At 42.7% G+C, this 14,293-nt stretch overlaps 1 protein-coding gene across 8 annotated transcripts in view; it reads right to left on the reverse strand.

Annotated features, from left to right (window-relative positions):
• Positions 1 to 14,293, reverse strand: part of celsr1a (cadherin EGF LAG seven-pass G-type receptor 1a) — an 85,018-nt gene that overhangs the window by 66,486 nt on the left and 4,239 nt on the right. The gene's annotated exons all lie outside the window — the stretch shown is intronic.

Consider the following 14,293-nt stretch of genomic DNA (forward strand, 5'->3'; position numbering starts at 1 on the left):
GCTACTGTCATCGCTTTAGTAATAACAAGCCATTTCCACTTCATCAGCCATGCAGCCTTCTGGACCTCACTGACTGACTACCGAGAGCAGGTATGAATGAAATAAAAGGCTGACTGTTTCTTAAGTGTACATGTAAATGTGTGTGTGTGTAGCAAAATGATGATCATCCCATCTGTAAACCAAGTTGCCCTGAAGGCAAACCACAGCAACTAACCACAGCTCTCCTCTCTCATTTTATAGATACTGTCTTACAAGACTGAGAGACCGTGAGTCATATCAGTGTGTCTTAAGCACATACAGCATTTAGGTGGGAGACACGTTATAAACACACAGATGGCCCAGTCTACAAAGGGCAGAAGAGGAAATGCTAATGTCTGTTTGTTTTGAGATGTCTCCTCTAACCTTGAAACATACCTGACAGAGTAAATACAGAGAAACATACATGCAAGTCACAGAAAATCTATTTATGGCACTGAACAGCGTCCAAACTGATAGTTTGCAAGTTAGCAAGTCAGTGTAGAAAAGTCAATGTTCACTGTCATCAACCATCAACAACTAACAAAGTCAAAGTTAGATACATTAGTTACAGCAACCAAGTTCTTGATAACTTCTCTATCTTCTCTATCTTCTCTATCTATCTATCTATCTATCTATCTATCTATCTATCTATCTATCTATCTATCTATCTATCTATCTATCTTGTTTTGTTTGATGAACAGTTGAAACCCCAAGAGATACATAGACCCGTAAACGAGAATCACTTTATTTACACATACTAATTTGTCCTTTGCAATTAGCTGATCCTACTATCTTAACTATTAGAAGCAGCGGGCAGCTACTCTGCAGCAGCCGAGGCATGTGTACATGTATAGGTGTGTGTATACGTGATGAATATACTGGCGAGCAGTAGTGAGCGACAGTATTCCAGGCATGGAGGGTCAGCTGTCAGCCCAGAACCTCGGTAAAGAAACTGTAAGCACCAGACTCTGGAGCTGAACCAACTCATTCCTAACATCACATACATGGTTGAACTTGGAGAGGCTTCTGTTAGCCCCCCCCCCCACTAGTCACTAATCCACATGCGGTATCAAATGTATGGCTGAGGTCTCAAAACTACTCCAAACACCAACCACAGCAACCACACAAACATTAAGCACTCAGGATCCATGTCGCATACATTACAGAGGGGACCCCCGTGCTCTCAAATGGAGGACTCCTGATAAAAATCAACTACAGGTTAAAACAAAGGTCCCAAAGAATTGTGCTTGAAAGTACTCTGTAATCAAAAGATTCCTGTAATAAAAGGTTTCCACTGAAACTCTTAGTCCACATTGAAATGCCTTGTCCTGTGAGCCCATTATAAGCTGTGTGACTCTCAACACGTTGGGACAATCACTTCACACGTACAACACAAAGCCATCGGCTGGCTTGTGGAAAGGCCATCAGCATTTGAAGACACACACACAGGCACACACTTTTGACATGTTAAAACTAAAGCCTCTTCCTCACCTGCGCTTTTCATGTTAAAGCAGCTCGTGTTAGCTTGGTGTGGGGGGGATTGTATTCTAATAGAGAGAGAGAGCTGGATTGTGCACAGGAAGATAAAATGCAAATGAAGGACTGGCTCTGTCACGACTGTCAGCTGTGGGACCTTTTGTTTGTTTGTCAGGCGTGGTCACCTCAGACTGAAATGTGAATTCTCTACCTGCTTTGGCTTCTCCGCCTGTATCTGTTTCTTAAAAAAACATGAGCATGAATTTCCTCATTCAGTGACACATAAGCCTAAAACCATTCTTCTAATATAATATGTGAATGATTAGTTTAGTCTACCCATTAGTTGTGTCTGCAAGGTGAGAATTTAAATGTCTAATCCACAGATGCCACAGAAAACCCTGTTCATATCATTAAACCGTTCAACTCAATGCCGCTCTCCACCTCCTCTCGCACACTAGGTGCCAAATATCATGCAAGTATTGTGGTTCTTTTCAGGACAGTCCTGTTATGTCTATTTAAAGTTACAGGCAGCATTTACATTTCAGACACCCATGTCTGAGGGACAAAAGCCACATGAAACCAGCAGAGTTACATCGCAGTGTAGACTGTAACTACACCAGACATAGAGGTAGAAGCTTGGCACATGAAATAAACCAAGACAGAACCGTTGAGAACAGTTGAATCCGGCTCAACTTTTCCACAGCAGGTCAGTGCATTTTTTTCTGATACCTGTACAGCCTAAATGCAGTAACCCCCATTCAAATGAATGGAAAAACCTGCATTTAAGGTCTGAATCAGGCCCATGTCTAAAAATGGGTGTGTCTTTCCATGTTTCCAGAGAACATTTTCTGCGCCACACAGGAGGTAAGACGTAATGACAGTCCAGATGACCCTGCAGTAAGTGGAGGTTTACTCAGATAAGACCTGTGTTTAGAGCCACTGAGCCCCCTACTTTGTCTGTGTGACCTCCTGCGGGCCAAAGGTGAAGTGAACGTATTCAGAGATCACGACCTCTGAACCTGCACTGACTCATCAGGTCATTTTTAGACCTGACAGAAAGCAGACAGAGGCTCAGCTTGCCTGATACCTGCTCCTCATGGTCTGCTCTCTAATGTGGTACTCTATTACTTCACATTGTGACAAATATGACTGAGCCTGACCTGTCAGTGCAACAACTTCACATCTTTTTCCTAAAGACTACTTTAGCCTGTCTTGCCTTATTGCACTGAGCGGCAACCGCAGTTCATCTTCGGGCATTAAAGCAGCGTATAGAGTCTATTAAGAACTAATGGCTACATTATCGACTCAGCTAAATCAATCCTAGCAGTATTTTAGAGGAGCGGAGTGGAGGGCGAATCCCCAGCAGCTTGTCAGGGCTGTCAGGACTGTCTGCGGTCAGACAGTGAGCCTCACTATCTAACAGCCTCTAACAGCATCCAGGGAAGTTTAACAGCTGCCAAATGGCGTAACACACAAGTACAAGCAGCATCTCACTTTGTAGCAGTGCATCATTATTGACACTTTGAACAGGAGGGAGCCAAACAGGAGGATAAATAAGTCAAGTGGAGTCATAGAGATCACAGAAGTTCAGTTTGCTAAAGCCGCAAAGTTAAAACTAAAGTGCATTTATTGGTTTCTACTCCCAGTCAGGAAGTTTCCTCCTTCCACTTCTTATCACTGAAGAGGCATTAGGAATGAGTAGGAGCTGCTTCTTGGCATTCATTTCATCCAAGGGCATTTCTTTAATCAACCTAGCTACCATACACACAGACACACACAAACAAACCCATGCATACACACCTCTCACAAACAGCTCCTCACTGTAACCCAGGACGTAATTCGATAAGGCGCCTGCTGAAGGTGGCAGCACGTATGTAATTTTCGATCACATGAAGAGAGACACAGAGCGCCATTGTGGGTCCTTGTTCTGCTCTATAATAGGTGTGTCTGGAGTGCTGCTAAACAACTTACAGTGATGAGGCTAAAGAAGGCATCATTTCTACTTATTCTTTGCTCATTACAACAGACGAATGCTGCCAAAAATGTATTACAAGAGACTGTCAGGATTATTTGGTTTATGTGGATATATGTAAACCTTCAATTCTTAGTATAAAATCTATTTATCACTTATAAGCAATATATAAACATTTAATACACTGTTTATAATAATGTAGTTGTAAGCAGATAAAAGGACATATATAAGATATCTATAACTTGATGCTGGTATATAAACAGATAACCACAATATATCAACAGTTGTAACTCTATAAAATGTCTTATAATTGTTGAACATATACATTATTAAACACTTAAATTGCCCTTATAGTTGCTTATAATGCATTACAATGTGTTATAAACAATTTATTATTGTCTATATGTTGCATATAGATGATTAAAGTGGAGGTTAAAGTTAAGTCTGACCTAAACTCAAGAGTGCAAACTCGTATTTATAGTAGAAATACAAATGACGGTGATGATGGTGTTGGATGTGCATGCAAGTGAAGAAATATAAGGTAATAAAAACATCAATATAGATGTGCTTTATAAAAAATCCTGCAGAATTGATTGTGACAACGAGCCCTGACTGCAGCTGCACTGAGTGCGTGTTTAAGTTCACTCTGTCAAAGCTGCTCCTGCAGGATAAAGTAGCCTCTCTACTTTGATACACATGAAACTGAAGACATTTTAGGAGGGGTGAGGCTGTTTTTGTGTGTCGTATAAAAGGTGGAAGGGATCTTTGTGTGAAACTTGGCCTTAACACTCCAGGGGAAGAAGGTCGGACCGCTGCGAAGTCCACGGCTGGTGTGTGATGTGGATTTTTGACAGACGCACGAATGTACCCGCGCGTAAGCACAAATGCTGGTCGTGGATGTGTATGAGTCACCCTCATCCAAAATGTAACAGGGGGGATGTTTCAGGTGTTTCAAAGAAGCATCTTGACACCCTATCAAAAGGCACAGCAAACCCAATACACCTCGGAGCTCCCTCTGTCTACATCTGTGTATCAGTCTCTGCCTGGCTGCTAAAAGAAGAGGCCTGGAGGGTTGGAGAAAACACACAAAGCCTCAATCCACACGTCTTAGTCTCTTCCTTTGAAATGCTTACAGAGACCTAAGCCGCTCCGCCTGTAGGAGACAAGTGTGACCCAGGGTGTGGTGTAAGCTTTGCTTACTAACACTGTTACTATGCTGCACATGCTCAGTGTGCTCTAATATGCATTATGGCATACTGCCTGCACATTTGTTTTCCTTGACTCTAACAACAGAAAATTGCTGTCAGAACAGAGCGGAAGCTGCCAGGAGGTTGAAAGATGACACACACCCATAATGACAGCAGTTGTCTGTGACTGACACACTGGGGCAAAAAAAAAAAGATTAGGGATATTCCCCAAATCAGGTTTTCTGACGTGACAGTAAACATCAAGGCTACTGAACTGCCCCTGAGCGAGATTTTAAATCCTTCTGGGCTTAACCTCCAGAGAAGAAAAAATGTTTATCCTCCGTGGGAATACAGTCACAAAAGTACATAATAATACTGTACATAGCCTAATATATTTAATATATATATATGCTGTTCACCTCAGCAGGTTTACACACTGATTTAACAGTAGTGTCCATTCGGCATAGCAAAAGGTGTGTAAACCTAAAAAAACTAAAAGTCTACAGCCATGCTTGCGGCCCTGCAAGGTTTTACTTACACACAGCGGTGCTTTTAACGTCAGCATGCTCACATGTGTATTAAGAAGGTGTGTGCACCATGTTCACCTTCTCAGATTTGTGTATTGGCATGCTAAAGGTATCCCAAGGTAAATCAATCCATCTAATAGTTTTCATAGGTATTCCAGCAGTGCTTCCCATTAATTACCTAGACTGTGGCGGCAAGAGTCTCATTTGTCCAGCCACAGTTCAGGCTGGTGGAACTTAAGTTGCACGTACACTTTCTGGCGGAGCGAACTTTGGGCACTGCTAAAGATAGACATGGTGGAAAGCCTGCTGAGAAATCACCTTTAATGATAGCCCTAACCCTAACCATCAAGTATTCAACCAAGCCATCTACCTTTTGTTCTTAAAATTTAACTTTAAATTGTACAAAACTTTTATTAGGGACAGAAAATGGTCTAAGATCTGCCCACCACAGTCTCCTGTAGGAAACACTGTTCAGCCTGGACACTGTAGGTCGTGGCTAAAAATAAACTGTGCACTAAAATAACCCTAAAGATCTGGAGAGTATACAGCAATTTACCTGGTGAGGAGACATTGGTTCTCCTCAATCCTCAGGTAGAAATACTACTCTGCTTATAATTAAAGGCTTTGAAATTAGGTCTATCACGCTGCCAGCCACTTCAGTAACACATCTGAGCAGGAAACTATAGATGCATAGATCAACACCGCCTGCAATCTATGCGTGATAGTGTTAATCGAAAAGATAACATTTCGGGAAAAGTCAAGTGCTGCCTGACAGGCAATAAGACACAAAGGGACAACAATGTGAGCGCTAAGCGTGTATCAACAGGTTCCAACACACAAGCTATTAACTGTCAGAGATTACACCTGTCACCGGCTCCTTCTCTGGCTGACGGGGAAATGACTAAAACTGACACCTCTGTGAACATAATCTGGCATCAAGTCTTTCTGTGGAGGCCAAATTCAACACGCAAAGAGGGTCAAAGACCCAATCAGGGAGTATTTAAAGGAAGGGCAATTATGAGATGTCAGCTTTCAAGAAGGGTGTTAACAGAAATGTTTCCATCCAAACTCTAACTGAAGCAGCATTTTTGGTCTTTTTTGATTCATTTTCAATTTTTTGTATCAAACATACGCTGGCATGAAACCTCCATGGATAGGATTTCTGCAGGACAACTTTTTTGTTCAGCTCTGGATTTCAGCAACAGGACTTTAACACTGAACAGATATTGGTCTGTTTGTGCCGGCAAACTAAATCCTTTTAAGCCGTTTGACATTTCATCTTAATACCTACATTGTCGGTGCCAATGCCAAGTCTTAATAGCTGTAAGGATCGCAGCTGAATGGTTTACTTAAGGGACTATTACGCAGGGAACACAGGTCTGGTCTTTAGCAATGGCTATGATATGAAGTTACAGTGTGTGGCAGAAGTAATGACATGGGGCAGGATTAGAACAGAGGTGACAGAGTACACAGCAAAGTATTTGAACTTTTAAAATGGAAGTAGGGTTGTGATGGGCAGGAGCTCTGTCCTCCTTTCTTCTACCCAACCCCCTGACTCCAAAGCCAATGATAAATTAGTCAGCAATGCCCGAGATTTAGACACACACCTTTAAGTCAGGGCTGATTTGAGCTAAAATGTCTTGTGGTCAGTCTAAAAGGAATAGTTCAACATTCTGATGATACTCTTTGATTTCTTGCAGAGGGTTAGAGGAAAATATTGATCCTGTTCTCATATTTGTACACCCACACACAGCTAAAGCCAGCAGATGGTTAGTTTAGTTTAGAGTAAAATAAGTTGTGGTCTTATTGAGTGAACTATTTCAGCTCCACGGGCAGGTTCATCATTTTAGGGACCCTGATGATTAAAAAGTGACTGGACTAAACAACAGCCTGGAAATCTAGTTTCTAAGGGTTAATAGGTCAATGCAGCTAAAGACCAAACTATGTTTTTACCTCTCTTAAACCTTAAATTGATTTAAGACTTAAATTGTGTAATCTGAGGCCTTGTCACAAAAACATAAACAGAAAAAAATCTGACCTCGTGCCATTTAACCTGCACAACTGTTGCTCAAATCGAAATTTGACAGTGTTGCTGTGACAGCACGTAAATGTCATGTCACTCACACAAGATTGTTGCCATAACTTTCCACCAGAGAGCTTGCCAGAGCCGAGGTCAGTATGGAGAACAAGAGGGCGCAACAATGGAGACAAATCCAAAAGTTTGGAAACATTAAAAGATGATGTTTATGTTATTCATACTCTACAAACATATCTTTAGACTTCTTGTAGGTTCCTCCAGGAACAAAATCAGAGATGAGTCATAATTGTGTGACACTGCCCACTGGGCTTCAGTGGAGGGAGGCTCCAACTGTCCCCCTATCATCTCCTCTTTCTCCTCTTCTTTTGCCACCTTCTTCACTGTCACACATGTCATTCACTCTGGCTAGAAACTGTATAGCCCCCCCACACCCACCACCATCACCGCCACTTAACATTCCTGCAGCTGGTCATCGCACATCATGACGCATGTAATGTCACACTCGTGAGCCGCCGGCGAGCCGCGATGCTCTCCCTGCCTCCTCGGGGGGGGGGAGAGAGAGAGAGAGAGAGAGACAAAGGGGAGTATTGTGTCGTCTGAGCGAGACGGAATGAAAAAGAAAGAGACTGGGAGAGGTGTGTCGGGTTACAAACAAATACGACCCCCTCCACCACCACCACCACCCAAATCCTGTTGGAGTTTGAGCGGTGAAATCACTGTCCTGCAGCATGTAAACAAGAGATAACCCTGCCTGTGCGTGTGTTTGTGACAGAGAGGGAAAAGGGGGATGTGTGTGTCACCAGATGAAGGCCTTTGTCACAGGTAAAAAAAACAAAAAGGTACACACCCTCCTCCTCCGAATACCCCCACCTTTACCCCTTTATCTTTTTCAACCAGGGCCGAAAACATGGGCGTTTGCAAACAAACAGCCTCTTTTTGAAATCCCCGCTGCAAACACAATTGCATTATGGGTAGACACCTCACTCTCCAGCCCGCTTTCGAGCCCGCGACAGAGACTTGCACAATGCTTAAAGAGATTTCCTGCTGGAAACAAAACACTGATCTTGAGAAAGCAGCGTACGGATTAAGAGTGTGGGAGGAAAGGTGGCTCAAGTACCAAAAAGGAGAAACAGACAATGCCAGACAACTGACAAATCATAGCTGGGAATGAAGAATCAGGAATTAAACTTCTCATATTTTTCGGGTCGTTTTATTCCCATGAGGCAAAGGAAGTACTTTGCTTCCTTCTCACAGGCAGTGACGGCATCAGAAGACAGCTTTAGGTCCTTAAACACCCCCTCTTCTCTACAGCCTGTAATTGAGTGTTCAGACATCAGTGGAGTCGAACAGTGACCAGTCCTGATCCCTTGGTATTTACACTTCAAACTTTAGACTACAGCCTGGAGGCACACGTGTGCACACACACACACAGATCCAAACATTACAGCTCGCTGTGGATGTACAAGATTAAGCATGAATGTGATTCCTTTCCTGCTCATTGAACACGCAAACAGAGACATGGCGATATGAACACTGTTATTACACCTGCACATGTTGTCTGCCTCGGGAGCATCATGTCATTCATTTGAGTTTCCATTATAGTGCTACAAACATTTTCCTGGGGGTGTATGCTTTGGACTTCAGAGAAGTTTTGTACGTGTGTTTACAGAGAGACAAAAACGTGATAACATCAATTTTACAATTTCCTCTGTTGGCAAAAGGCCAATCATTTTGTTTCGGTTTAAATCAATTCAGCTGCAGAAGTTCCAGTCTAAATTACAAATAATGGCCAAATTATATGGATCATGCAATGCAGGATCAACGCATGAGTCCCAAATAAAGCATTGTAAAATGCTTACTGCACGACAGGACTTCATTTCTATAAGTTAACATCCATGCTTGTGGCTCCGTGAGGCTGTACTTCCACACAGCGGTGCTTTTAGCTAAATGTAACGCACTCACATGCTAAGATGCTGGTGTTTAGTAAGTATTACATTTTCAATGCTGACCAACTTAGTTTATGAATGTTATGAAAATTTCCCAGGAATCCACTTAAGTGCACTGAAATTAATTTGCCAATTATCACTGAATGCAATGTGTATCTGAGGCTGTTATTAATTTTTAGGTTTTTATTCACAGACAAAAGTACTAAACTAATTAAAATATTGACCAAAGTGCTATCAATCAATCAATCAATCAACATTGTCATAGCTTGAGCCGTCCGTCTAGCGTGGTTAAAGAAAATACTGGAAACGTAGCAGAGCACCCACGCAGATATGCACACATAGGCACGCATGTAAGAAGATGGACAGGCTGACTGACAAGACAGACACGCAGAAGCAGACAGGCATGCAGACAGAAGGAGAGTAATCTAATAAGTTTCTGTAACCACTCAGGACAGATTTAGCTTCGACAACCACGTGGCAGTGGAGGCAACGCTCCAGGCACATGGTCAAGCAATGGGGGCATTGTTAAGAAAGCAGAGAGACAAAGGAAGAGATGAGGGCAAGACAATAAGAGCGAAGGTGAGAGGAAGGAACAGTGAGGTATGGAGAGGAGTGAGGAATGTGGTGAGGGGCAAAGCTTAAAGCTGGGAGTGTGTGATATCTTAGGAATGAATGCGATCTCCTTATATCAGTTACTGAGAGTGCCAAGCTTGGGAATGGCAGCATATCTCACACGCTGTAGTGCAGGAAAACATATGAGGTACTACAGATAGGGCTGAAGCACACAGGCTACATCCATGCAGGCTTGGAAAGTGACACACACACTAGCAGTTTTTTTTTATGTATATACGACATTTCTAGGCTCTGCAACACTAGTTTAAAACACACAAAATCTGTAACTTTTAGTGGAAGAAAACTCCAAGCCACATAGATAAGACCCTAGACATGCACCTCTTGTTCTAACTCCCGATTTCTGCCTTATCCATCAGGTTAAGAGGTCAAAGGTCACATGTAAGAGAGTTATTTCTCACCACTCAGTGTGTGTGTTCGAAACCGACATGTCCTGCTTTGATCTCATAGGTGAGAGGTCACGTGTCATCGTTGTCTGTGCTTCGTTGCCACACCTGTGCTCAAGTGAGGAGTCACATTTCACTTGTCAGAGCAACGGATGCATCGCGGTTACTTGGGAAAAGACGGGAAAACGGGATGAGAGGCTTGACAGGAAGATGCTTGTCCCTTGACTCACACAGGGAGTCATTTGTCTTTTCCAACTTGCGTTCTCATGTCTGACACAACACTTCATGGTCAAATTATGATTTGAAACCAAAAGAGGACAAGGAGGGGGGAAGATTCCTTCCACTTGACTACAGAGAATGAATGAAAGCCACAAAATTCACACAAAGAGCAATGCATCGCGCCCAATACTCAGCAGCGTATTGCACAAGTTTAATTGTGCCTCATAATGAATGAATGATTACACTTTCCCTCCTTCTAAATGATGAAGCGGCGGTTTTCACAGGAATGTTTTGAAGTGGCCTGGCTGTGCAAGTTCAGCGAGTGCATCAGCACATTGTACTTTATCTTTACTCGGCCAGGTTTTTCAAAATAAGCACAAAAGCTAGAGCTCTTGTGACACAGTAGAAATGTAATTATGTATATCGAGAGAGGGAGGAGTGAGAAGAAAAAAAAAGGGGAAAAAAACGGTGAAAGTGTGTATTCAAGGAGATGGGCGGACCAGAACAGAAATGTTAAAAAGCTGAGCTATGCAAACTCCTCCAACGGGATTAAGAGCCAAGCCAAAGGCAGGGAAGCTCAGAGAAAGCCCCATGGGGGAAAAGAGAGGGAGGACAGGGAGGGGAGGTTTGTGTGTGTGTGTGTGTGTGTGTGTGTGTGTGGGTGCGTGTAGCGGCATGTAGTCCCGATCACCGAGGGTTAGGAATAAGATCATAGCCAGGGTGGAAAAAGACGATTTAGCATAAATCATTCCTAATCGTTTAAGTAACAATCTGCTGTGATGTATTACTGAGTGATGATCACCTATAGCCAGTTGATGCAAGCTTTAACATTTGCTGTTGCAAACTCCACCTATCAGGTAGATGTTTCCTGGAAAAGATCCAGTGCATATTAGGTGATTTTTCTTTTTGCATATCAGGAAGCAAATAAAAGAATGTGTTAAATACAAAAACAAATAAGCTTAGCAGCAATGACATGTAACATTATCGATCAATGTTTTTCCTGCCCTGACAGACACACACACACTCAAAAGAAGTCTACTCTTGCTAATGAAACAATCCTCCCTGTGTCACATGTAACATTTTTCCTCCAGATAATCACTTTGACAATGAATGCTTGTGCAATAGTCACGATCTGCATCACCTCAAATTGGTTCCTTGGGATCAATTTAGATCTGTCAAGGCAAATTTTCCAAAAAGGACAAAAGTCTGATCGGGCACGATTAAAATCAAACCTTCCCCTTTCATCATCTATTTTAGGAAACTCACTAATTACCTAGGCTGCAGACAGCCGAGGCGCATACCAGCCTGGTAAATCTTGGCTTTAGATGGTAGGTCTGATTGTCAGTTCTGGCAAACAACCAGCTGGTTTGAGAGTCTTATTATGTAGTAACTACAGTAACAAATTTGTGAAAGTGTTTCCTGTGTACCACTGCGGGCTTGCTGTGATTTGTAAGAAATCACAGGTCTGACGAGACACAGAGGCTCGGTAAAGAAAGCAAGGATAAAGAAGTGCGACGCTGAAATACTGTACGATGCCTTTGTGACAGAAAGAAATTGACAGATACTCATCTTCTAGAAGACAGAGTGAAAACCCCAAAGGTTTTAAGTGAAATTTGACAAGCTAGGATAAGAGCACTTACAATGAGAACACCTAGCCCTCAGCTATCGAACCATGGAGCTACTGTCTCACAGACAAAAATACATGAGGGAGAGAGGGCCCGTGTGGTGGCTAGCAGAGTGTGTTAAGCGAGTGTATCCCAGGAGAGTTATCAGGGTATTCTTGTGTTTCAGCAGAGGGCTAAAGAAACATTCTCAGGCCTTCTGTTCGCTACAGTAAAAGCACCTGTGCACTTCTTTCACAGGTTGAAAGAAGAGCTTTGATTAGGAGGATGTAAAGGGGGCAAAAATGTGTCACTCTTTGTGACAGATGGTAACCTCTTCATCTCCGTTTCACAGTGGATCCTCCACAGCCAAGACAAATCAATGCTCGCTGTGATACATCAACAGTCTTTTGTTCGATTGATCAGGCATAATAATCAGGGTTAAACAGGCAGGGCTGATGCTAATGCACTCAGATCAATCTCATCACTTACGAACAGTGCTGTGTTGTCAGTGCTGATGTGAGCAGACGTGATGAGCTGATGAGGATGATGTTTGCCTACTGAACATGTATGTATGTGTGCTTCAAGTCTTCATCACAGGTCCAAATAGTTGGAACCAATATAATTATACAAGTTACCATATAAACGTATAAAATATCTGATCCAAAGGGGTGTCAAGCTGTGAGAACAGACCTGCATCGATGTGAGGTTAATTGTGGTCGTCCTGAGCAGACCCTAACAGAGAGGTAGCAGCATGTTGCCGGAAGAACATATAATGAGGCACAGACTCAAGCTCCATGGAAGTAAAACCAGACCCTACCCTAGACTGAGTGCAATTTGGACCCTACTCGAAACCTCAGAACCAAGTGGACTCATAAAGACCTCAGACAGAGGAACAATCTTGAGGCTTGACTCTTAGTGATTATTAAGGGACTGTTAGCTCAGCAATCCCCTCGGGCCTTCCTCTCCCAAGAGTCCGGGGTTGAAAGGTCAAGACATCGGCGGTAATGGTTACCTAACACTTAACATCAGTGTGAGCCACCAAAAGAAGGTGGGGGGTTGGAGTGGAGTGAGAGCATCTGTTAAATTGTGAATGAACACGTGCTTATATATTTGTGTGTATGTGTGTGTGTATGGCTAAAACTAATAAAGTAAGGTCCAGTCCCCTTTGGGACCATCATGAGGTCACTGTTGTCAGGGATACCACCAAGAACTGTCAGCTGTTAAAGACAAACATGATTGCAGTGGCAGTGAATGAGGGCTGTAACTATTGTGGTCAGTAGCTGCCTCCTCAGATGTTCTGCAGGACGTCTATGACAGCAATAAAGCACTTAGAAAAGGGCAGCCAGTCTTTGTCCTTTAGCAAAAAAAGGCTGTTAGAGAAATCTGGGGAAATCCTTCACCGTCTGATGAACCACAGTGTGTGACATTGCAGGTTTAGGTCCAGCTAAAGGACTACTATATTATCCTATCCATGACTACTCAAAAGAGAGGGAACTACCACTGAAATGAAATGCTTAAAGAAGGTGGAGAAAAAAAATTATGATTTCTAGTGGTCGTAACGATCCAGAGCCAGCAAATATAATTAGATTGATGGACTGGGATTGTGGGCTTGCCCTTGTGCAGCCTGCTTCTATAGCAGCTCATTTATACTCCCTCAGTATGTGTGATATGCTGGCATTCTTTAGCTGACGATAGGGTGACACACTGAGAGAATGAGCTGAAGAGATCTAGCTGTGTTGGGCTGTTTGCCCATTTCAAGGCTTAATGTGCTGCTTTGGGAGATCAACCAATGGAAAGAGAAGAAGAGAGAGAAAAGAATGAAAGAAGGAATGAGAGAAGGTTGAGCAACCAGCTGTCAATAGGTGACAGGGTAGTTATTCTGTCATGGTATTAGATTTATCCTGCCTGTCCAACTACCTGATTAATGTCAAACTGCTTTCTTCCAAGTCTATGTGTGCTTGCCTGTACTGTAGCTGTTAACCTGCCAGTTTAGGTGTGAATGTCCAAGTGTTTGCATTCGTCTAATCTTTAACTTGAAAGAACAAAGTCTGCTTCTGTAGTGGAAAAAAAAAGCAACTTAACACAAATTCTTTCTGCATGACCTTGTAATATGAACGCACAAGCCTTGAGATCCAAACCCGTGTTACAGAAAGCTCTGAAAACAAAACTCTTCACCTAAACCTAAAATTGAGGTAGTTCCAAGTGTGAACTTGCAAAAATGAACTTGTAAAGTGATGCACAGCAAGGTAAAGCTATTCTGGGGAAATCCTGGGAGACATCTTGCAACAAG

This window comes from Larimichthys crocea, chromosome XX (genome assembly GCF_000972845.2).
Source record: "Larimichthys crocea isolate SSNF chromosome XX, L_crocea_2.0, whole genome shotgun sequence".
Lineage (NCBI taxonomy): Eukaryota > Metazoa > Chordata > Actinopteri > Sciaenidae > Larimichthys > Larimichthys crocea.